The 25553-nt window shown below is 39.4% G+C and overlaps 1 protein-coding gene across 3 annotated transcripts in view; it reads right to left on the bottom strand.

Moving 5' to 3' along the window:
* Adgrv1 (adhesion G protein-coupled receptor V1) overlaps positions 1–25553 on the bottom strand; it is a 580259-nt gene that overhangs the window by 153829 nt on the left and 400877 nt on the right. The gene's annotated exons all lie outside the window — the stretch shown is intronic.

Genomic DNA, 25553 nt, shown 5'->3' on the forward strand with positions numbered 1-25553 from the left:
TTTCCCTTTTCTTTGATTGAGAACAAATGTAGTAAGAAAGATTTATAAATTTATAGAAGGGCAAAAGCTGCCTTTCCACACTTAACCCACATCAACATGCTGAAGTCCATACAACCAATAGCATGAGCCTCAAATTTTGTTTGCATACCTCTCTGAGACTGCTCAAATGCCGTCCAGCCATGTGCTGCCATGTGCATTCCAGTCCCATCTTTAGTTGTCTAGGAACACAGTCCATGGAATGGCTGGCCACATTCCCAGAGGGCAGAGAGAAATGTCTGAGTGACTTAGCCACCTCCAGGCAGGTAAGAGCTGAAAGCCCACTAGAGTTCTGTAGGACAGCTGGCCAGCAGAACTGGACAGGTCAGAAGGGGAAGGAGATTCTTGGTGCTGGCTGAAACCTTCCCTTTCTGAAGCAGCATCCTTCCTGCTTCTCCAGACATTGCACTCTTCTTCCTAGCAGACCCAGGACACAGTGGTAAATGCTGGGCAGGGCAAACTAGAAAGTTTCTCAGTTCAACATGGTTCTTTGTAGTTCTTTGGTTTCTTTCTTTCTTTCTTTCTTTCTTTCTTTCTTTCTTTCTTTCTTTCTTTTCTTCTTTTTCTTCTTCTTCTTCCTCCTCCTCCTCTTCCTCTTCCCCTCCCTCCTTCCTTCCCCCTCCCCCTCCTCCCCCTCCTCATCTTCCTCCTCCCCCAACACAATGGTAAACACTAGTCAAGGCAAACTATAGAACTTCTCAGTATGGTAGTTCTTTGGTCTTGGTTCCTTCTTCTCTTCCCCCTTTCTACAAGTGCGTTACACATACTCTGTACCTTTGAACGAGTAATGCTTACAGTTGTATTCTCACTAACAACTCAGTTTGACTGACAGGAAGAGAATTTTAAGTTTTTAGGTGCAATTTTTAAATCCTAATTTGCAATTGAATTATTTGATGTTTTCCTCAGACTTGAAGAATTACACCCTGTGTAGAGGGAACCAAAAATTAGCATTTGCAATTGAAGTAAGTCACAGGAAGACCACGCATTGCCAAACATCTTGAAAACTATTTCACATTCAAACTACTTGTTTATCTGTATTGTCTAAATCCATTTAAAAACAATTCACACTACTGGGGATATGTCTACAATTTGATGCTTTTTTTTAAAAATCAAGAATCACATAAGAAAAAGAATATATAGTGATTATTCTGGCTGGGGTTTTGGCTGCCACCATCTCAAATGAAAGCAGAAACCTTCATACAGAGACACACAAAGCCATGAACACATTTTAATCTGGAAATCTATCATGCTATCTTGGGAAGATTTATTTTTTATTCTAATTTTAACATACAATTACAGAGAGGTAGTTGTTTTCCTTTATATGGAACAAATTTTGCATTGCATAAAAGAAATTTTGTACCCCGTCTGGTTTGATAGCCAATGAGAGAGAAGACTCTTAGTGAAAACAGTACACCGCAGATGTAAGTTTAGCCTTCATCACCAAATAAGGCTCCTCACATATCACATACATGTGCACTGTGTAAAGCATGTTTGTAGTAAGTGGTCTGGTTTGTGTGTCAGCTTCTAGGGCATGACAGGTAGTAGTACACCCAATCAAACTTGCAAGAAGAGCTTGCATGGCAGGAGTGCTCACACTGCATCCTGAACATGCCAGGGACCTGCAGTCATCCTGCAGGCTCAGGTCACATCAAAACCCTCTGCTCTTTTCCTTTGTTCTCTCATTAGCTTATTATCTCTCGCTGTCACTGGGGCTAATACTAAGAACCACCAGGTAATAGCAGCTACAGTGTACACAGAGAGTACACAGAAGGGCCTCCAAAACACTTAAACAAAGACTGAAGAAACCAAAGAATGAAGATATGAATAATCAAGCATTTGTAGTTCTTCACCCTTTACTCAGTCTATATAAGATGGAGTGGATAAGAATATGTTCTTAGTAGTTCTTGCACAATGCCTAAAATTCATAAATGTGGTCTTTTGAAGCTGAAATTGTGTGTGTTTATTTTTAATAATGAATCAAGGAAAAGAATGGCTAGATTCTTATCAACCCAGCCAGAAAGTCGACAGCTTTCCCCTTCTTTGTTTAGTGATCAACCTAAAAGAAAATGCATTTATAGAGGAAGGCCAAGAAAGATCCAGGAGTGAAGAAAAATGTTTTCTCTATGATCATGAGTGCATCTATGTGTAGAGCTTGGAGGAAGGGAGTGCCTGAGTCAGGACTAGACTGAGGAGTCTACAGTGTAGATGAAACTTCGCAGATTAGAACGTTCTGAGGAAGTTCAAATTTTCTAGGACTAAATATATACTTAATGTTTTCAGTAGGTCAACAGTTTGTAAATGATGTTCTGGTGGCCAGGCAAAGCTGTTGTGAACCAGTTTGTCTTCTAAAGACTTTTACAGACACACACACACACTTCACACATGAGGAGAGGGGGTGGACGAAAAGACACACACACAGAAACACAGAAAGAAATAGACATAGATAAAGAGAGAAACAGAAATATCATGCTGGAGCTGACTGCTTCTTGTTTTTCATTATTTCCTGATTATGGTGGCTAGTTTTATGTCAACTTGACATCAGCTAGAGTTATCTGAAACGAGGGAACTGCAATTGAGAAAATGCTGCCTCCATAAGATCTGGCTGTATTGCCACTTTCTTTTTTTTTAAATACTTATTTTATTTATTATATATAAGTACACTGTAGATGTCTTCAGACAGGCCAGAAGAGGGCATCAGATGGTTGTGAGCCACCATGTGGTTGCTGGGATTTGAACTCAGGACCTCTGGAAGACTGGTCAGTGCTCTTAGCCACTGAGCCATCCCTCCAGCACATATTCTTAATCTTTGATTGATGCAGGGGTAGATGCAATGGGCCCATTGTGGATGGTGCTGTCCCTGCACTGGTGGTCCTGGAATCTAGTGGTCCTGGAATCTATAAGAAAGCAGGCCGAGCAAGTCGTGATGAGAGCAAGTCAGTGAGCAACATTTCTCCATGACCTCTGTATCAGCTTCTGCCTTCAGATCCACCCTGCTTCATTTCCTGTTCTTACTTCCTTTGATAATGGACTCTAATGTGCCAGTGTAAGCTAAATTAACCTTTTCCTCCCTGCAATTTGCTTTTTATAATAGCGTTTCATCATAGCAATAGTAACCGTAAGATACACATCACAATTCTTGATACAGAAATAAATAAAGTCACAAGAAGAGAAGAGCTACATAATTAGTGACTCAGAGCAATGGTACCTGCCACAAGATTGTGTAAAAAGAATGTGATGTCTAAAGGAACCAACTGTAACGGAAATGAAGGAGGGGCCTAGAACTCTTGGGAATCAACCTCAAGGTGAGTACAAGATTTTAAAAAAGATATTTGAGATATTGCTAATTTAACTTATTAAAAGAAATACTGGAAATGAGTATACAAAGACAAGGGTAAGCTGTGCAAAAGAGAATGATAACACAAGTTTTAACTGGGCTAGAACAAACAGTGTATCTACCAGTTCTAGGAAAGCTGAGAAGTGTTTCAGGTACTTGAAGGGGAATGAGATTTTATTATGGAAGAAGCAGGAGCCTGGTCACCTCAAAAATGGCAGTAAGAAGGCAGAAGATGTTGGTTCTAATAGCAGAAAATTGAAGAGGGTCATCAAGCTACGGAGGCCAATATCCCAAATCTTACAAATGTATGGTAAGAGAAGTAACAGGAGAAACATCACATGAGAAACACTGTAAAGAAGAAACAAAGAGTTGTTAGCCACGAAGTATGGCTGGTGGGGAATGGAATGAAGCTGAATGCAGACACCTGGGAGAATTCTTGGCATCTGAAGGCTACTGTGGTTCATTTCCCAGAACCGAAAGCATTCGAGTCTAAATGACTAAATCAGTTAATTGCCAGTACAGCCAAGAGACACAATTCTAAACTCATAAAACAGGTTTATCAAGTGTGAGACTACTTCTGTGAGCATAGCTCCTCCCCTCCCCTCATTCTGCTTTACCAAGCCTAAACAGAAAATACCTCTGTGAACAGAGAACTCCATTGTTACAGAGATAAACTGGTAACAACGCTGGTGAGAAAACAGAAAAAGCTCACATTCAGATGTTCAAGTTGTACAAATGAAGATTGTTAGATAAAAACCATTCCAATGTTAATTCAAAAAAGGCGCTCACAAAAGCAAATATCCCATGTAACAGTGTTCCAAAGAGACAAGAAAAACTGTCGACTGATATTTCCTACAACCTACAGGCAATGAATTTTCAGTCCATTAGGAGGACAATGACTAAAGGGAAGTTTATTTGTGTAATAAAAGAAGACAGACACACAATTGTGAAAAGAAGTTGAATTTAAGGGGGAAAATACAAGAACTGTAAAGGACATTTTCTTTTTAAATATGACAAGATACAATTAATTGTTTTTCCTTATCATAGTGGCAAGGAAACAATAAAACAACTTGAAAAAGGGACTTCCCGTGGCTTGTATCTTTAGAAGGTTCAGTCTCCCATGTCAGGAGCATAGGACAGAACCCATTTCAAGCCATCGTAGCCCAGACCTTGGGGAATGGGAATGGTGGCACTCTCCTGGATGCCATCTCCTGTTTTCTTTCTGTCTGGTTCCTGGAACCACCATTAGTCTAAGGGAGAGGAAGTACTAGATACGCAAACACACCTGAAAGACAAGATTTAGATTTAAAAATCATATTTCATGATGATGAGGAGGACTTTAAGAAGGACATAAGTGTTGCAGTAACCTCTCTAACCCAAATAGTCAAAGGAAACACAACTCAATATGAATGCAAGCTTGTGCCTAGATGCTCAGATCTACCACTGGACTACTCCATTCCCCAGCTATGAGAGCCCTTATAACTTGCAGTTTCTCTAGGTCACGTGCTTCAGCTCCATCTTTCTTTCACCTCCTCCTCTTCCATCAACCAACCTATCCATCAGAATTTAACTAACCTGAGATAAAAGTTCACCTCCCCACCCCAGAGTAGGGCTGTGACAGAGATCTAGTCTGTAGCAGTGGTGGGTTGAAAGCTGACTAGGTCTGAGGGGTCTACAGAGAACTACAGAGAGACTCGCTCCCCCAAACCCAAGGCAGAGAGCTACAGCCAAGGGCAGCACCAAGAGTCACAGAGAGGGACAGGAGAACTTGGAGCACAACTGCTTGCAAGTTAGTTTTCCCACAGACACATTGAACAGGTCTGGGCATCTGCACCCGGGAAAGCCTGGCTTTGTTTGCTTCCCCATATCGCCCCACATCCACACAGGAAACAGACAGCTAGACTTGATCTCTGAACTGCAGGTTGCCTGAGATCAGCACACAAGCAAGCACTGCCAGCACCAAAGAGGCCCCTCCCTGAGGATAAAGAAACTGAGAGGACTGCAGTGTACTGAATTGAACAGCAAGAGAGAAAAGTTTTAGAGAGGTAGAGGAGGCTGGAGTGAGGAGGAGGGAGCTAAGAGAATATGGCAGCAGATGTTAAGACTCCTCTCTGCACATATTACAGGTTGTTATGACTATTCTTAAGAAATAGATGTGTACAGGAATTTGTGTTGTCTAGATGGGAAAATTGTATCTTATCAATTGGATCAGAGGATATTATATGTGTTTTTTCATGTGGTGACTTAATTGAGTTCAAGAGAGTGTATGGTGGCCAGATACACCGAGCCCACCATGGAATTGGGATGTATAAAACTGGCATAAAAACTAGTCAAGAGACCTGTAAGTGGCGGCAGGGTAGCCTGACAGGGTACCATATTGGAATGGCTCTCAGACAGCAGGTCAGAAAGTAGATGGGGCAGCATGGAGCCACTGAGATAAATTAGCGCTAGTTCCAATGGCCGGCTAGAGTCAAACCAACCAGGTATATGCAGGAACCTGTTCTGTACCTTTTTAATTTTTACTACAACAAGTGGCATCCATCACAACACATAAATAACTCCCTTAAAGAAATACAGGAAAACTCAGGTAAACAAGTAGAAGCCCCTAAAAAAGGAAACACAAAAATCCATTAAAGAGTTATAGGAAAACACTAACAAACAGGTAAAGGAATTGAACAAAACCATCCATGATCTAAAAATAGAAATAGAAACAATAAAGAAATCACAAAGAGAGACAACAGACAACACTGGAGATAGAAAACCTAGGAAAGAGATATAGAGTTATAGATACAAGCTTCACCAACAGATTTCAAAAGATAGATAGAAAAGAGAATCTCAGGGGCAGAAGATACCATAGATAACATTGACACAATAGTCAAAGAAAATGCAAAACAGAAAAAGCTCCTAACCTAAAGCATGGAGGTAATCCAGGAAGTAATAGAAGACCAACCCTAAGGATAATAGGTATAGAAGAGAGAAAAGATTCTCACCTTGAAGGGCCAGTAAATATCTACAACAAAGTTATAGAAGAAAACTTCCCTAACCTAAAGAAAGAGATGCCAATTAACATACAATAAGCCTATAAAACTCCAAATAGATTGGACCAGAAAAGAAATTCCTCCTGTCACATAATAGGCAAAACACCAAATGCACAAAACAAAGGAAAAATATTAAAAACAGTAAGAGAAAAGGTCAAGTAACATATAAAAGCAAACCTATCAGAATTACACCAGACTTCTCAACAGACACTATGAAAGCCAGAAGATCCTGGGCAAATGTCATACAGACACTAAGTCATTCCAGCCCAGAAAAACAATTGATTAACAGAAAAGACAAGATATTCCATGACAAAATCAAATTTATACAATATCTTTCAATAAATCCAATGCTACAAAAGATAATAGATGGAAAACTCCAACACAAGGAGGGAAACTACACCCTGGAAAAAGCGAGAAAGTAATCTTTGTGCAAGGAACCCATAAGAAAATAGCCACATAAACATAATTTCACATGTAATGACAAAAATAACAGAAACAACAATCACTATTCCTTAATATCATCTGACGTCAATGGACTCCATTCCCCAATAAAAAGACATAGACTAGAAGTGCAGACATCCTGAAACCAAAGGACAGACTGCCACTTTTGTACACCTCTGTCTACATCCCTCGTCCAAGGGGAAACTGCACAGTGCCTCTGGACACAGGAATATAGGAACAGTCAGCCGAGATACCTGCAGTTCTGGTCTGCGCCCAAGACCGAACTGATCCGGCTAAACAGCTCCTTGAACCCAAATCCCATGTGGGAGAGAGCTGTACCCTCAGAAGTGTGAACACTCCTGAGAAGTCAGAGGAGACTACCTTCTGCTCACATTCCAGACCCAAGAGCAAATTGCCTAGTGCCATCTCTGCACCCTGGGTGCAAGGACTTACGAGCAATCAGGGACAGGACCCTTTGATTCCTGCCCTCGCCTAGAGCTGGAAGACAGTCGGCCGACACACCTGAAATCAGAGCACCTGTTCTCAGGAAAGGCTGAAAGAAACCAGGAAAACAGTTCTACAGGAGCACTGACACAGAGGTCTACAGGGGGGTCAAGTCACTCTCAGAAGCAGCAAGACAAGCAAACATAAGAGACAACCCAATGGCTAGAGGCAAGCGCAGGAAACTAAGCAACAGAAACCAAGAGTACTTGGCGTCATCAGAGCCCAGTTCTCCCACCAAAGAAAATACTGGATATCCAAGCATACCAGAAAAGCAAGATTTAGATTTAAAATCACACTTTATGATAATGATGGAGGACTTTAAGAAGGACATAAAGAGCTCCCTTAAAGAAATGCAGGAAAACACAAGTAAACAAGTAGAAGCCCTAAAGAGGAAGCACAAAAATCCATAAAAGAACCACAGGAAAACACAACCAAACAGGTGAAGGAATTGAATAAAACCATTCAGGATTTAAAAATGGAAATAGAAACAATAAAGAAAGCACAAAGGGAGACAACCCTGGATATAGAAAACCTAAGGAAGATACAAGGAGTCATAGATACAAGCATCACCAATGGAATACAAGAGATAAAAGGGAGTATCTCAGGGACAGGAGATACCATAGAAAACATCAACACAACTGCCAAAGATAATGTAAAACACAAAAAGCTCCTAACCCAAAACATCCAGGAAATTCAGGACACAGTGAGAAGATCAAACCTAAGGATAATAGCTATAGAAGAAAGTGAAGACTCCCAAATTAAAGGGCCAGTAAATATATTCAAAAGAATTATGGAAGAAAACTTCCCTAACCTAAAGAAAGAGATGCCCATAAACATACAAGAAGCCTACAGAACTCCAAATAGATTGAACCAGAAGAAATATTCCTCCCATCACATAATAGTTAAAACACCAAATGCACAAAACAAAGAAAGAATATTAAAAGCAGTAAGGGAAAAAGGTCTAGTGACATATAAAAGCAGACCTATAAGAATTACACAAGATTTCTCACCAGAGACTATGAAAACCAGAAGATCCTGTACAGATGTCATACAGACCCTAAGAGAACACAAATGCCAGCCCAGGCTACTATATCCAGCAAAACTCTCAATTAATATAGATGGAGAAATCAAGACATTCCATGACAAAGCCAAATTTACACAATATCTTTCTACAATCCAGCCCTACAAAGGATAATAGATGGAAAACTCCAACACAAGGAGAGAAACTACACTGTACAGAAAGCAAGAGTATAATCTCCATGCAAAGAAACCAAAAGAGAGACACAGAAAATTCCACCCTAACAATGATGATAACAGGAAACAACAATCACTATAACTTAATATCTCTCAATATCAATGGACTGAATTGCCCAATAGAAAGACATAGACTAACAGACTGGATACATAAAGAGGACCCAGCATTTTGCTGCATTCAGGAAACACACCTCAGAGACAAAGACAGAAACTACCTCAGAGTAAAAGGCTGAAAAACAACTTTGCAAGGAAATGGCCCGAAGAAACAAGCTGGAGCTGCCATTCTAATATCGATTAAAACTGACTTTCAACCAAAAGTAACTAAAAAAGATAAGGAAGGACACTTAATATTTATCAAAGGAAAAATCCACCAAGATGAATTCTCAATCCTAAATAGCGATGCGCCAAATGCAAGGGCACCTACATTCATAAAAGAAACCTTCCTAAAGTTCAAAGCACACATTGCACCTCACGCGATAATTGTAGGATATTTCCACACCCTGCTCTCATCAATGGACAGATCATGGAAACAGACATTAAACAGAGACATAGAGAAACTATCAGAAGTTATGAACCAAATGGACTTAACAGATAATTTATAGAAATTTCCATCCTAAAACAAAAAGATATACCTTCTTCTCAGCACCTCATGGTACCCTCTCCAAAACTGACCACAAAACAGGCCTCAACAGATACAGGAAGATAGAAATAATCCCATGCATCATTTCAGATCACCACGCACTGAGACTGATCTTCATAATAACAATAACAACAGAAAGCCCACATATACATGGAAGTTGAACAACATTCTACTCAATGATAACCTGGTCAAGGAAGAAATAAAGAAAGAAATTAAAGACTTCTTAGAATTTAATGGAAATGAAGGTACAACATTCCCAAACTTTTGGAACACAATGAAAGCAGTACTAAGAGAAAAACTCATAGCTCTGAGTGCATGCAAAGAAAAAAAAGGAAAAAAAAACAGGGGAGAGCATACATCAGCAGCTTGACAGCACAACAACAAAAAGAAATAAATAAACCACAGAAAGACCATACAAAGAAAGAGAACTTCAGATCAATTTCCCTCATAAATATCTATGCAAAAATACTCAATAAAATTCTCATAAAATGAATCCAAGAACACATCAAGACAATCCTTCAGTGTGATCAAGAAGGCTTCATCCCAGGGATGCAGGGATGGCTTAATATACAGAAATTTATCATTATAATCCACTTTTTACACAAACTCATAAAAACCCACATGATCATCTTATTAGATGATGAGAAATCATTTGACAAAACTCAATACTCCTTCATGATAAAAGTCTTGGAAAGATTAGGAATTCAAGGCCCATACCTCAACATAGTAAAGGCAATATACAACAAACCAGTAACCAACATCAAACTAAATGAGAGAAACTTGAAAGAACACCACTAAAATCAGGGATTAGTCAAGGCTTCTTACTCTCTCCCTACCTATTCAATATAGTACTTGAAGTCCTAGCCAGAACAATTAAAGAACAAAAAGATGTCAAAGTTATACGAATAGGAAAGGAAGAAGTCAAAATATCACTATTTGCAGATGATATGGTAGCATATTTAAGTGACCCGATAAATTCAACTAGAGAGCTCCTAGACCTGATAAACAACTTCAACAAAGGGCCTGGATATAAAATTAACTCAAACAAATCAGTAGCCTTCATCTACTCAAAGGATAAACAGGCTGAGAAAGAAATTAGGGAAATCACACCCTTTACAATAGTCACAAATAATATAAAATACCTTGGCATTACTCTAACCAAGCAAATGAAAGATCTGTATGATAGGAAGTCAAGTGTCTGAAGACAGAAATTGAAGAACTCAGAAGGTAGAAAGATCTCCCATGCTCATGAACTGGTAGGATTAATACAGTAAAAAGCAATCTACAGACGCAATACAATCCCCATCAGAATTCCAACTCAATTCCTCATAGAAAGAGCAATTTGCAAATCATGTGGAATAACAAAAATCCCCCCAGATAGAGAAAAGTATTCTTAACAATAAAAGAACTTCTGGAGGAATCACCGTCTCTGTCCTCAAACTGCATTATAGAACAATCATGATAAAACTTCATGGTGTTGGATACAGAAACAGGCAGGTAGATCAATGGAATAGAAGTGAAGTCCCAGAAATGAAACCACACACCTATGGTCACTTGATCTTCGACAAAGGAGCTAAAACTATTCAATGGAAAAAAGACAGGTTTTTTTTTTCAACAAATAGTGCTGGTTCAACTGGAGATCAGCATGTAGAAGAATGCAAATCGACCAATTCTTATCTCCTTGTACAAAGTTCTAGCTAAAGTGGATCAAAGAACTCCACAAAAAACATATAATGAAACTAATAGAAGAGTAAATGGGGAAGGGATTTGAACAAATAGGCACAGAGGAAATTTTCCTAAAGAAAACACCAATGGCTTATGCTCTAAGATCAAAAACACATAAAACTGCAAAGTTTTTGTAAGGCAAAGGACACTGTCAATAGTACAAAATGGCAATCAACAGATTAGGAAAAGATCTTAACAATCGTATTTCCGATAAAGGGCTAATATCCAATATATGCAAGAACTCAAGAAGTTAGACTCTTGAGAAGCAAACAAAATGAGGTATAGAGTTAAACAAAGAATTCTCAGCTGAGGAATATTGAATGGCTACAAAGCACCTACAGGAATGTTCAACATCCTTAGTCATCAGGGAAACGCAAATCAAAACAACCCTGAGATTCTTCCTCACACTAGTCAGAGTGGCTAAGATTAAAAAAAAAAACTGACGTGACAACAGATGCTGGTGAAGATATGGAGAAAGAGAAATACTCCTCCATTGTTGGTGGGATTGTAAGCTGGCATAACCACTGTTTAAATCAGCCTGGTGGTTCCTCAGAAAATTGGACATTGTACTACCTGAGGACTCAGCTATGCCACCTCTGGGCATATATCTAAAAGATGCTTCAACATATAATAAGGACACATGCTCCACTATGTTCATAGCAGCCTTATATAATAGCCAGAAATTGGAAAGAACTCAGATGTCCTTCAACTTAGGAATGGATACAGAAAATGTGGTACATTTACACAATGGATACTACTCAGCTATTAAAAACAGTGGCTTCATGAAATTCTTACGCACATGAATGGAACTAGAAAAAAACATTCTGAGTAAGGTAACGCAGTCCCAAAAGAACACACATGGTATGCACTCACTGATAAGTGGATTTTAGCCCAAAAGTTCGGAATACCCAAGATACAATTCCCAGACCATGTGAAGATCAAAGAGAGGGAAGACCAAAATGTGGATGCTTCAGTCCTTCTTAGAAGGAGAACAAAATACTCACAGGAGGAAATACAGGGATAAAACACGGAGCAGGGACTGAAGGAAAGGCCATCCAGAGACTGCCCCACCTGGGGATCCATCCCACATGCAGCCACCAAACCCAGTCACTATTGCTGATGCCAAGAAGTGCTTGCTGACAGGAGCCTCACATGGATGTCTCCCAATAGGATCCGCCAGCACTCTACTGATAGAGATGAGATTTGCAGCTATTGATTGGACTGAGAACAGGGACCCCAATTAAGGAGTTAGAGAAAGGAGTGAAGGATTTGAAGGGGTTTGCAACCCCATAGGAAGAACAACAATGTCAACCAACCAGACCCTCCCAGAACTCCCAGGGACTAAACCACCAACCAAAGTATACACATAGAGAGTCCCTTGACTCCAGCCGAATATGGCATTGTCTGGCATCAATAGGAGGAGAAGCCCTTGGTCCTGTGAAGGCTCATTTACCCAATGCAAGGGTGTTGAGATGTGAATGGGTAGGTGGGAGTGGGAACATCTTCATAGAAGCAGGGGGAACAGGGTGGGAGAAGGAGGGATGGGAGAGGCAAGAAAGTGGATAACATTTGAAGTACAAACACATAAATTATCCAATAAAATAAATAAGTAGATATAAAGCAAAAAGAACTAGGAAATAGGGGCTGAGAGATGGCTCAGTGGTTAACCTCTTCTGGAGGATCTGGATTCAGTTCCCAGTACCCACAAGGCAGCTCCAATATCTGTAAGTCCAGTTCCAGGGAATCCAACACCCTCACACAGATATACACAGATATACATACAAGCAAAACACTGATGCACATATAAAAATAACTACATCATTCAGAAAAGATCTAAACTTTAAACGAAAAGAACATTTTCAGGATTTTGGTTGTAGAGTCCAATAGAATGAAAAGTAGAGCCTGGAGTAACCCTTCATCACATTACAGAGTTGTACAAGGTTCCCATGTAAGGAAAGCATGAGCTAGTCAGTAAGGTAGCATTTTCAGAGAGATCACATAAAGTGTCTTTGTATCATGGGATGAGCAAAATTTAAAGTATTAACTTCAGAGCAGTTCTTATAATTAAAAAATCTTTGGCCTAAAACCTTTCTTTTAGTTTTGGTTCACTAAAATATATTTCAATGAATGTAAACCCAATCGCCCTATTTCCAAATATTCCAGGACTCAGAGGAAACAGAGACCTCTTCTGAGATTTAGAAATCCATCTGCACCAGACATTCGAGTCAATGAAATTGTGCCTCTCAGAGCTCATCTGCTCCCTCAGTAGAAAATGCATGCTCTGGCCGAGCTTTTGTGTGTGGTCAGAGCTTCCTCTTCCTTTAGAAGTTGTATGTTCAGATTTAGGCTCTTTTGATCCACCCAGATCTGCTTTATGGGTAGCCACTATTTCTCAGAAATGGTGAAAGAGATCATTACTCACCGTGCAGGAAACCCAAGCTGCATTTAGCTTCATGTGTGTCTGCCTGCTCTGTTTTCTACTAACATCTGCTTCCTAAACCAAGAAGCCTGAACATTTTTTATTTTGTGGGGTAGAGGGCATTCATGAACCATGGTGCACAGATAGAGATGACATTACTAAAAGTCTTTTTGTAATTCACATTTTAAAACAACTGTATTTGGGACCCACCATGGGCCGAGTTTATGACTGAGATGGCAGGATGTTAACAGCATTATTAGGTGACTCTGATCTAACCAACATATTGACAGTATTATTAGGGTGACTATGATCTAATCAACATACTTTTTCCTATAATATCCTATAATGAGGTCCTCAGTGGACCTCAGAAATCCAAGCAATTTGTTGAGTTTAGACACCCATGAGGCCAGGAGAGATGGTTTGGCCATTAAAGGTAAAGGAGCACAACCAGAAAGATTTGAATGACCTGACATGTGGATTTTCGATTCCTATAACCATCTTTAATGTATTAAAGCACTTGTGTATATATGCCCTTAATTTTCTGATTTTGTCTCTCTCTCTCTCTCTCTCTCTCTCTCTCTCTCTCTCTCTCTCTCTGTGTGTGTGTGTGTGTGTGTGTGTGAAAGAGAGAGAGACAGAGAGACACAGAGAGAGAGACAGAAAGAGAGACAGAGACAGAGAGACAGAGAGAGAAAGAGGAAGAGAAAGAGGAAGAAGAGGGTGGGTTGTTTCTACCTTGTCTTAGCTGTTCTGGAGTTTACTGTGTAGACCAGAGAAGTCTCAAACTAACAGAGATCCACTTGCCTTTGCCTTCTGAGTGCTGGCATGTGCCACTGTGCCAGGCCAAAATTCTGATATTCTTATTTTCTTTTTTCCCTGAATCTATGTACCTGAATGGACAAATAGAAACCACACCACATGCGCGCGCGCACGCGCGCGCGCACACACACACACACACACACACACACACACACACACACACAATCGGAAAATTAAGGGCTCTAGTAGTTCAGGGATTGTTTATCTGCTCCATTCAATATGTTAAGAACTGAGCAAAGCTGGAGAGATGGCTCAGCGGTTAAGAGCACCGACTGCTCTTCCAGAGGTCCTGAGTTCAATTCCCAGCAACCACATGGTGGCTCACAACCATCTGTAATGGAGTTAGATACCCTCTTCTTGTGTGTCTGAAGACAACTACAGTGTATTCATATACATTAAATCAATCAATCAATCTTTTAAAAATTGAATTGAGCACATCTTTATAAACACGTGTCTGGAGGGACTGCAAGGAACGGGCAGACTTCTGTGTCCTATTTTGTGCTTTGTTCTATTTTTAAAAGATTTATCTATCTGTCTGTCTCTGTCTGTCTGTCTATCTATCTATCTATCTATCTATCTATCTATCTATCTATCTATCTATTATTTAGTTAGTTACAGTCCTGTGTGAACTGAAGGGACAGCTTGCTATAGACAAGCACAGTAAGTTATCTTAGGATTATATGAGCATTGACCAAAGGGTCAGACTGTGATCTCACAGCACTACAAGAACAACATTTCCTGCCTCTGAGTATAATTGCTATGCTTTCTCTGCTCCTATTCTAAGGATCCATAAACAGTCCTCTGATGATAAGAGTTTCCAGAAAAGCCAGTTAATCAGTTTTCAGAGCTGTTGTTAAACCTGAAAATAAACAGACTTCAATTTGTTCAGTCACCTTGGAAGGTAAGACGAGTGATTTACATCAGTTAACACCTCCTCTTGATTTTGCTTCATTTTCTTCTTCTCCTATGCCTACACTATTTTATATAAAACTGTAGTACATCCACCATTATGCTTCTTTTCTAGCTTTGTGTTCAGGAGCCCAGAACAGCCAATTGTGGTGGTATTAACACATGTAAATTAACTTATCATACAAATCAACCACTCCTTGCCATCACCAGTCAGACAATAAACAATAGTGTGTCATTGGTGTTGGTGGTGAGTTATGGTCCTAGGATTACAAACAAGAATAAAGCTCCAAATGTCAGGGAATAACACCATGGCTAGAGATGCAGTTTTGCTGGCATAGTGCTTGCCTAGCATTCATGAAGTGCTGAGTTCCAGCTCCAGGACACATGAAGCAGGTGTATCAGTGCATGCTGGTAATCTGTACTCCAAAGGTAGAGGCAGGAGGATTGGAAGGTCATAGTCATTTTCTATTACATGGAGAGTTTGAGGCCACATGAGACTCTATCTCAAAAAAAATCTAGTCAGGCAAACATTTAACTATAGAATATCTTATAGATAATAAAATGGGAGTGTTACCAAAGAGGGAAGGATAGAGTTATTTTGCTCTAGTTTTTTGAAGAGGATAGTTAGAATAGGCAGTCTTTGCAGTAGACACTAAGAGCTGAGTGAAAAGAAAATCCCACAGGGAGCCACATGGAATATATCCAGTGCAGTCAACATAACCAAGGGTCCAGAGCCGTGTGCTACAGAGGTTTTCCTCTGAAATGGTCTGGGTTAGAATGAACGGCAACTGTTGATTTGAAGTTGTAGTTCAGATTGCGTTTCTTAAAGTTTATCCAGTACTTACTCATTAGTTTGTATTTCCCACTACCTATGCTATGTATTTTGGCTCGGACAGGCTTCTGTCCTTTTGAATGTTCCCCATCTTAGCCTCTTGACTGTGGTGGTGGAATGCAAGCTTATCTGGGAAAACACTGTGCTCTTCATACCTGCTCTGCTCTACGTATTTAAGGGTCCACCAGGAACATCCCAGATGGGGAGATGTATGAGCACCTTTGTCATGAGCAACATGACAGGAACAGTATGGGACAGGGACAGGTGATATAAAAGCATAGTCTGAAAGCCTGAAATCAAAATCATGACACTTAATCTTTTGGTCAGCTTTTGTAGTCTTTATACTAGGGATGCTAAATTGATAAAAATCAATGAAATATTTTAAAATCTGATAACTCCGAATATGAAAATTTTCTCCCATGACAAATTTCAGATTAAGAACATCCACAGTGTAGATGAGGGAGATCAAGAAGGGAGACCAAGAATGGAACATTCTTAGAATTATGCTAAGTACTGAAGACTACACAACTGGGACATTTAGTCATAACCAAGTACCAACAAAGCATGTCTCTCTGGTGAAACACATGAGTGGAGATGGATGGACCATAAAGCTGAGGAAAGGAGACTCCTCAGCAGAACCCTTTCAGAAGCTCAGGAAGAGGTCCTAGCAATAAGCTCAAGTGGCTACATAATTTTGTAAATTTGTACTTAAATATTTCAGTTGTAATCCATTAAGGTCAGTGTCTTTTAAATCCCAAATTACTTTTGTCACATTTCCTGTAGTTGGTGGCGGTGGAATGACAAATAACTTGGGAGGTGACTGAAGAGGTCAGACTGGGATGAGTTTTGCTAGATCATATGAGATAGACTCGTACAGGATGCTAACACATTCATTTATAGTCACCCAGAGTCACTACTCATACCTTGCAGAGTAACAATGATAAAGATGAACAGTGCCGGAAATTAAATGGTAATATGAAAATACCCAATAAAGTTCATCATGGAAGACCACAGAGAAGAAACAAGTTTAAGATGCACAGAGCCAGAAGATGGTCCAGGAAAAGAGCTTCTACTTGTCAGACTCTCTACAGTCATACTGTGAATATGCTCATAAACCTTTAGGGTACTTATTTTACTATAAAAATACTATAAAATAGTATAAAAATCTCACAGGAGTAGAATTGGTGAGAATTGTGTATTTGCTAAATAATATTATAGCAATATTACAAACAATGAGGACATCTGTGATAATGAATTTCACTTGGCTATGTTTTAAGAAATATTTATTGCTTAACTTTCTCTATATGATTTATTAACAATTGAAAACATGTTAAGAGAGTAACACAGCACAGAAAGAGGATATAGATTTATATGACTTGAAGAAAAGAGCAGATCACAGGACACAGATGATAAGAAGGGAATATGAATAACAGAAAAGGTAGTTTAAGTGGAGAAAAGAATGGGAAGAGCGGAAGAGAAGTCAGGGGAGGGAGAGCTGATATGAAGGATGCTTGAGAAAGCTATGCGAAACCTTGGTATTCTGAAAGGGAGGGGGAAGGAGAGGGGGAGGGAGCATGCATGTGTTCGTAACAAAGAGTTTAATTAGAATTACTTGACATGGGATAATCTTTCCCCAGTGCTAGATGGAAGACCTCTTTGCTTGAGCTGTTGACCCAAGCTGTACTGGAAACCCATAAAAAGATGTAAGCAATGGCCATTGTCCTTAATTGCCCACCAGAACTTGACAGTAAGACCCTGTTGGTGAATACACAGCATATTTGGATTACACGGCTTGGAGAAATCCAAGAGGTACTGACTACAGAGCTTTTTTCCAGTTGGTCAGCTTTCACAGTAACAGATTTTATGCAGGCTGCTGGGGGTAGGGTCATCAAGTCTTAAGTAGGTGGGAACCCTGGAAGCTACAATAATAAGTGTGGCAAGACATTCCCATGAGTTCAAAATTGACATTAATATTATGGGTGAAACCAATTGCTTTAGTATTGTATTTAAGGCCTATTTACAGGAGGAAATATATTTGATACTGTAAATCTAGCCAAGAATCTATGTGGTTAATAGGCCCAGGAGTCAACCTATGGTCGTTACACTGCTGTCTTAGGATTACTATTGCCATGCTGAAACACCATAATCAATGCAATTTGGGGAGGAAAAGGTATATTAGGCTCACACAGTTCATCCTGAAACAAAGTCAGGACAGAAACATAAGCAGAGCAGGAACCCTGAAGCAGGAGTTGATGCAGAAGTTAATAGGAATGCTGCTTACTGGCTTGTTCACCACACGCTCAGCCTGCTTTTTTAGAGAATCCAGGACCATCAGTCCAGGGTGGTACCACCTACAATGGTCTATGGCCCTCTCTCATCAATCACTAATCAAGAAAATGGCCTATAGCCATATCTTATGGAGGCGTTTTCTCAATTGGTATTCCTTCTTTTCAGATAACTATAGCTTGTGTCAAGTTGTCATAAGATTAGTTGCTAAATGGACAGAGCCTCAAACTGCCTCTTAAATTCAAGCATTTATATGCATAGGTTCCTGCAGCTCTCAGACCTCATCAGAGAAATTTCTTTGTGTAGTGGTTGACAGTGAACACAGAAACTCACAACTGGTCAATGTGCAGTAGATCAGTATCTGTGAAATGGCTACAAATGGGACACCCATATCACACTGCCCTCCAAGGCTCAGGGACCATTTTGGAAGAAAATACAGAAAGATTATGAAGACCAAGTGGTTGGAGCAAAACAGTAACTTCTGGAGATGACCAAGGTGTTGCACTCATGAACTCAGAGCAGCCATGGCTCCCTGCACAACACTTGCACATCAATCAAATCAGTCAACGTTCTGACACATAAAGGGAGTAGCTCAGGAGCCCCCACCTCTATTTGAAGAGCTCTTGACAGTTGATGGATTCTGGTGGAAGGAGTATCAATTTTCTCTTTCTTTAAAGATGTGGTAGTTGGTGGCATTGCCTAGTGGATGGGCTCCCACTCAGGAGTATACGGGTCACACAAACTAAACTCTGATACAAAGCTAGAGATTGGTGGTAGGAGGTGGGAGTGCACATAGAAGGTAAGGGGAGTAAATATGATCTCATGTATTATTTACATATATGAAATTTTCAGAAACATTTTAATAGGAAGAAAGCATAGAGCTAATAATTATGGAGAAAAACTTAGAGCCGTGCTTAACAGATAATATTAAAACAATCATGCCACTTACCTGGATTTCCTATATTTATGGTGTCTGTTGGATTGTTAAAAGTACAATTTATTTTGATTTTTTTCCTCTTAACAAAAATACTTATTTTTCTATCTATTTTCCAATTTATGATCGTTGGTTCTTCAAGTCACAGAAGGCTTTGTCCCTCTGAAGCCTCTGTCTGTCTTAGATTTCTCCCCCACAGATATCACAGGGATAATACTATGTCTCCAGTATAAAATATTATAAGCATATTTATCCCATAATACTTTTAAAGATCTTAAACAGTTAAATAAAATCATACTTGCATGTAGATGACTCATGTTTATTCTGTAACACTATTACTCTAGGTTGAAAAGCATAAAAATCCAGGCTTTAAGTAGCTATTAAAGCCTAGCAAACCCTGGTTGGGAGCAATAAAACGCACCAGCTGCTGTGCATAACAGTTGCAATTGTTTGCAGTGAACTTTAAGTCTCTGGAGAGTTTTATACAGGTTTATGTTTTAAAATGAACTGTCAAACAGTGTATAGGGGACACATCTGTAATCCTAGCAGCTAGTGCTTAAGAGTTGGAAGCAGAAGAATCATAAGCCAATCCTTGGCTATGTGGCAAGTTCCAGGTCAGCCTGGGATCTCTGCAACTCTTTCTTAACAAGCAAATGAGCTCTAACAATGTCTATGAAAAGCGTTAGCATGCGGGGACAATGATTAAACAGCAGGAGAGTCTATTTCCATAGTTTCAGTTGGCACTGCTGTTTTAGAGTGCATAGTACTAAACGGTACATTTGTCGTACATATCAACTTCTTTAAGACTGAGGGAACACTGTGGAATTGGGAATGAAAAACGTAAGAGTCAGAAGGTGGGAGAGAATATTATGAAGTGATTTTGGCTTTGTACCCATGAGCCCTCAGCAACGGCGGTTACTGGTGGGACTGTGGGCCTACCAGCACTCCCTCTTGAATAGCAGAGGGGCTTAGGAAACCTCACCATGCTCTGGGGAGCTTATATGGGGTTTATGGTTTCTGTGGGTGAGGGAGCTATAGTGATGCAGTCACTGGTCAGTTGACTTTGCTAAAAAAAATAACTTTCCATCCATTATCATGCAAGCAACCCTATTAAACTCAACAAATGATAAAAAAATGCATAAAATCACAAAAAAACTTGTTGAGAAGAATATCAGTGAAAGGGGAAAGAGCGAATAGAAGATATAATTAAACCAAAATGAATACAGACACACACACACACACACACACACACACACACACACGATTAGTCCCTAATTAATAGGTAAAATGGTATTAAATAGGTAAAACAGAAACTGTTTACCAGACAGAACCACCATATTTGTAGACTTAAGGGATCATCATGGATCAGATATGATTAGGACATATATTTTTTAACCAATTTTTACATTATAGAAGAAAAATGTGTATCAGGATGCAAAAACGTGAAGATGAACTATAACTTAATGGAAAATGAATACCAGGTTAATCTCTGTAACATAAAAAGTGAGGCAATAATGTATTTCCTGAGATTTTATGTAAAAGATAATAGCCAGAATAAATAATCAGTAAAATAACAAGTAAAACAAATGAAGCTTACAACTGAACTAGGAACAAGTGGGAACTATTGAGGAAGAAGAAATAAAAACACCTATAAAAGAAATTAAAGGTGGGAGAAGCAACACGACCAAACACGCCAGCTGCGGTGCAGAAAGTAAAGAATGCTTCAGCACGTACAGGGATAAAGAGATGTTTAGAGAAGTTTAAACGTCTGGGCCACACAATATAGCAAATATGGATAGGTTCAACTACAATTTAAAAATGAAAGTCATGCTGGGGTAATTATTTTCATCAAGGACTGCATAAGAGATAAAATCCTTGTGAAACAAAAGCATAAAATGAAAGAAGAATATGAAAAACTGTTACAAAAATGATTCGTAGCCAATAGACGTGTAACAGTACACATTGTGGTGGCCTAGGGAGTGGCACTATTAGGAGGTGTAGCCTTGTTGGAATAGGTGTGTCACGATGGGCGCGGGTTTTAATACCCTTGTCCTAGCTGCCTGGAAGCCTGTCTTCTGCTAAATGCCTTCTGAAAGAGGTGGAACTCTCAGCTTCTCCAGCCCCATGCTCCTGCCTCGATGACAGTGGACTGAACCTCTGAACCTGTAAGCCAGCCCCAGTTAAATGTCGTCCTCATAAGAGTTGCCTTGGTCATGGTGTCTCTTCACAGCAGTAAAACCCTAACTAAGACAGACATATAAAAACTAGCTCTGACAAAAGGGCTGCATATACATGTGTGAGAGCTAACTTGTTTAATCTCTTGGAATCCTAGCATGCATTGTGGAGCTGTGTACATTTGAAAAATACAAACAAAAGGAAACCTAACTTGACAGATGTTTGCTTCATCGCTGCTTGCGTCATTGTTTTTCTGGGTGTGTCTGCAGGGGGTGCTACATGAGACTTTAAATTGTCAAACTGAGTAAAACAGGTTTTCAGCTTAAGCATGAGCCAGGTTGACTCAAGAATGTATCAATAATATATGAATATATATATGTGTGTGTGTATATATTAATATATATATGTATATATATATGAGAACTCTTCTGACCTGTCACTGTAAATCTATGAGTTTAAGACATCACTTTGTCCTGCCTTTGAACTTAAACTTCAACATCTGCTCTCTTAGGTCCCTGACTTCTCTGGCAGACTTTCAGAACTGATTGGTTCCCACAACCAGAGAAGCCAAGTACTCCTGGCAGGGGCACCCTTAGGGCGAAAGGGGAGGAGGGAGGGGATAGGGGGTTTATGAACAGGAAACCAGGAAAGGGAATAACACTTGAAATGTAAATAAAGAAATATATCCAATTTTAAAAAAAGCAATTTCTTTCTATTCACACACAGACATATTCAGTACGGATGTTCCTCAGAAACCCCCAATAAAACACATCACATTTACCTATCAAATTATAAAGCGAATGGAGATCCTATCCAGGCCTGGCTGGGTCCTGCGTACCTGTTGCTCACAAGCAACGTTACCAGGACTGAGAACGCTTAATGTGTCGAGATGCTAAACTGACTGATTCAGTATCTGTAAAGGTATTATTCTTCCATCGACAATTTCAGTCCAGGGAATCCAATGAAGACGGGCGACAGCATGTGAACTACAGGCCCTGTAAATAGTAAAACTGGGTGGTGCTGGGTAGGGGGGCAGATAATAGAGTCCGGGGATGGAAAATGTGAAATGCATTTGATAAGTTCTACTCTGAGACTGAGACAGAGACAGATGCGGATTTGATGACACTCTAGTGATAATTAGAATGATTAAGCCAAATAAAAAGGAGGTGAAACTCCTTTGTCCCCATGGTGTCTCACAAACCAAGGACGAACCAGACAAGCAGACAGTTCTATGACCGGAAATGCTTAGGCTTGGATGACGAAGACACACTTATTTCTTACTTTTAAAATTAGATCCTCTTCCTTCAACAGTTTCTAAAATAAATATCGATTTGTGAGCAAGCACGTGACATGCTTTTCAGAAGGTGCCCAGGCTCATGCTGACCCCTGAGCAGCGACAAAGCAGATGGCAGACCCCACCACCGCAGTCAGGGACCCTCGGACTCAGGGGCACTAGGCTTGAATTAATCATATCCTGCTTGGCAAACTGTATTTGTGTGCGTCTCCCTTTGCATTACAGACGCGTAGAACAGAACTTCCTGTATAAACAACCTGCCCTTTGCTTACTAAATGATAGGCACTTGAACATTTGTGGTTACATGAGTGTTTTCAGTTTTCCAAACAAGCGTCTCTGATTGCAAAATACTGTCTAATGGGGAGTTCCTGAAAACGAAAAGTGACTAAGCTTTTCACTTTATGCGTAAAATGATTAACGAAAGTCAGCTGATGTGCAACCCCACAAACGTCCCTCCTCTTATGTCTGAAGTTCACAGTTGCTTATTTCGTAATCCTCTATTCCACTTGGTACTTCAAATGCCTACGAAATTAGCAGGTTGAAAGAAAAAGCAACCAGTAGTCTCCTGGGTACTGCCTCTAGATAATCAGCAAGGAACTCAGCTTGGATTGTTGGGCAACGCATCGTACTTTCTGCATTTTGACCTCAGGGAAACCAGTTTAAATGCTTTCAACATGGACATCATCTTGAAGATAGAAAATTTAATTAGCACACAAAATAATTCTCTAAAATGGTTTGACAGTTCATCTTATATTGTAAAATATAAACTTCCTTTAAAATATGTCAATAAGAAATAAAAGTTTAAGGAGAAATAGTCCCAAGACATCCTATCACCTTACTTCTAATGATAGGAAAAAAAAAACACAAAAAATTAAAATAATTTTCAAATTACTAAAGTTTCAAATATTCTAAAAAAAATGAGAAAATTAAAACACAGGGCTGAATAACTAATTAAAGGAAGAAATGAAAATGCTAAATAAATCAATGTAAAATTGCTTAAACTCACAGGATTATACAAGACAATCAAGAATATGCATGCACTAGTGTGGTCTATGAACCGTGGTCAGTGAAGCCCTTATAACAAAGCTATAATCAAAGACGGGAACATTTAAGGAACTAAAAAATATAATTTATAAAAATATTTTTCAATGGTAAATATTTAGAAATAGGTCAGATTCACAGCAATGTGAGGACAGAAGCTCTGTCATAATTAATGATATGAGTGTAAGGGATTCATACTTTTGAAAACCATATTGATAACATCCCCTTGTTAATAGTAAAATGAATATATACCATATAGTACAATAAATATTATGTATATAATTGCTGTAATTTGGTTAGAGATTAGGTGTGCCTTTCTCCAAAGGGTTTGGGTGGCTTGATCCCTAGGGTAGCGGTGAGAGGTGGGTCCTAGTTCAGTGTCCTTAGGTGTAGGGACACACACAGAAGGATTGTGGGACGGCTGATTCTCTCCTGCCTCTTGTCAGTTTTGTTTTGCTTTTGAGATGGTGTTTCCTTTCGTTGCTCTGATCTGCCTTGTACTCCTTGGCCCATGTGATCAGCCTGCCTCCGTTTCTCAAGCACACAGCGTAGAGATGGGAAACTGCACCTGCTTCTGTCTTCTGCATGAGGAGGGGTCAGTGAATCTCCTCTGTACCTGTGTTACCATGGTGATGTGATGTAGCCTAAAGGGTCCTCACCAGAGCTACACTTTATGCTTTCAAGCCCTGGAGTCTCTAAAACTGTGGGAGATGCAAGCATCTTTCATTTGTCCAGTCATTCTACTTGAGTATATTCCAGTAGTGATTAAAAATGAGATAAAACACAAAAATGGTCATTACGATGTTATAAAGAAAAAAATGGAAATATCAAAATTTATAAAGGAACTAATCTTAAAATACAACATAGCATTATATGATAAATATCTTTTAATTCAGAAAATTGTCTAGTAAATAAAAATCAAATTGCAAAATAGTACAGTGGTATTCTATAGAAAAATCTGGATGTTTGCAGATGCTCCACCCTGAACTAAGTAGTACAAGTAAATACTGAACATACAGAAACATTTCCCCTTCCCACTTATGATTATAATGAACTCCAACTTGGGTTGATAGAAACTTCTGAATTTCAGAAGCATCAGACTATGTTTCCAATTTAGATGACGATTCTTGCCAAAGAAAAGGCTAAACATATGTCATTTAAGTTTCAGGATAATTGGAGAAATTAAACCAGAGAAAGCTACTCTTCAGGAACCCACATGGCCAACGTGTTTAACTTGTGTCCGATGAATTTCGTATAACTACTACTCCATGTCAGATACGCATTATAGACTCCCACAGTCAATCTTCAACCATTATTCTCTCTCCCGGGCCAGGTACTAACCACCCATTTTCCCAGCACACATCATCCCGCTTATTCTATAGCAGTCTCATGACTACTATCCCTGTTCTAGAGACAGGGCTCTTCAAACACACAGGTGAATTTGACTTCTGTTATCTACCTTCAAAACTCTGCTAAACAATGGACAGCCATTCGGTCTAACAAAAGAAACTCTACAATCGCATTTCGATAGATATTTAGCCAAAGGTGCTGACTGAAATATACATTTAATTCCCTTAATACCAACACATGGTTGAGCTTGCTAACAAGCCCAGTGAATGGATGGCATACTACAAAGTGGAGAGATTTCAGACTTACATCTTGACATTGAAACTATTTATAAATGTCAAGCAGGCACAAAGACTAAATAAGTACTTCCGTCCACTAATGATGCTATTTTGTGAATAGAGCAGGTTATTGGAGATGGAATGATTATAAGTGGTATGCAATTTTTACCCAAATATGGGCTATTATACAATACACAAAGTGCTGGCCTGGCATCATATACAAAGTGCTTTGTGACGCTAGCAAAAT

The sequence above is a fragment of the Rattus norvegicus genome, chromosome 2 (genome assembly GCF_036323735.1).
Source record: "Rattus norvegicus strain BN/NHsdMcwi chromosome 2, GRCr8, whole genome shotgun sequence".
Lineage (NCBI taxonomy): Eukaryota > Metazoa > Chordata > Mammalia > Rodentia > Muridae > Rattus > Rattus norvegicus.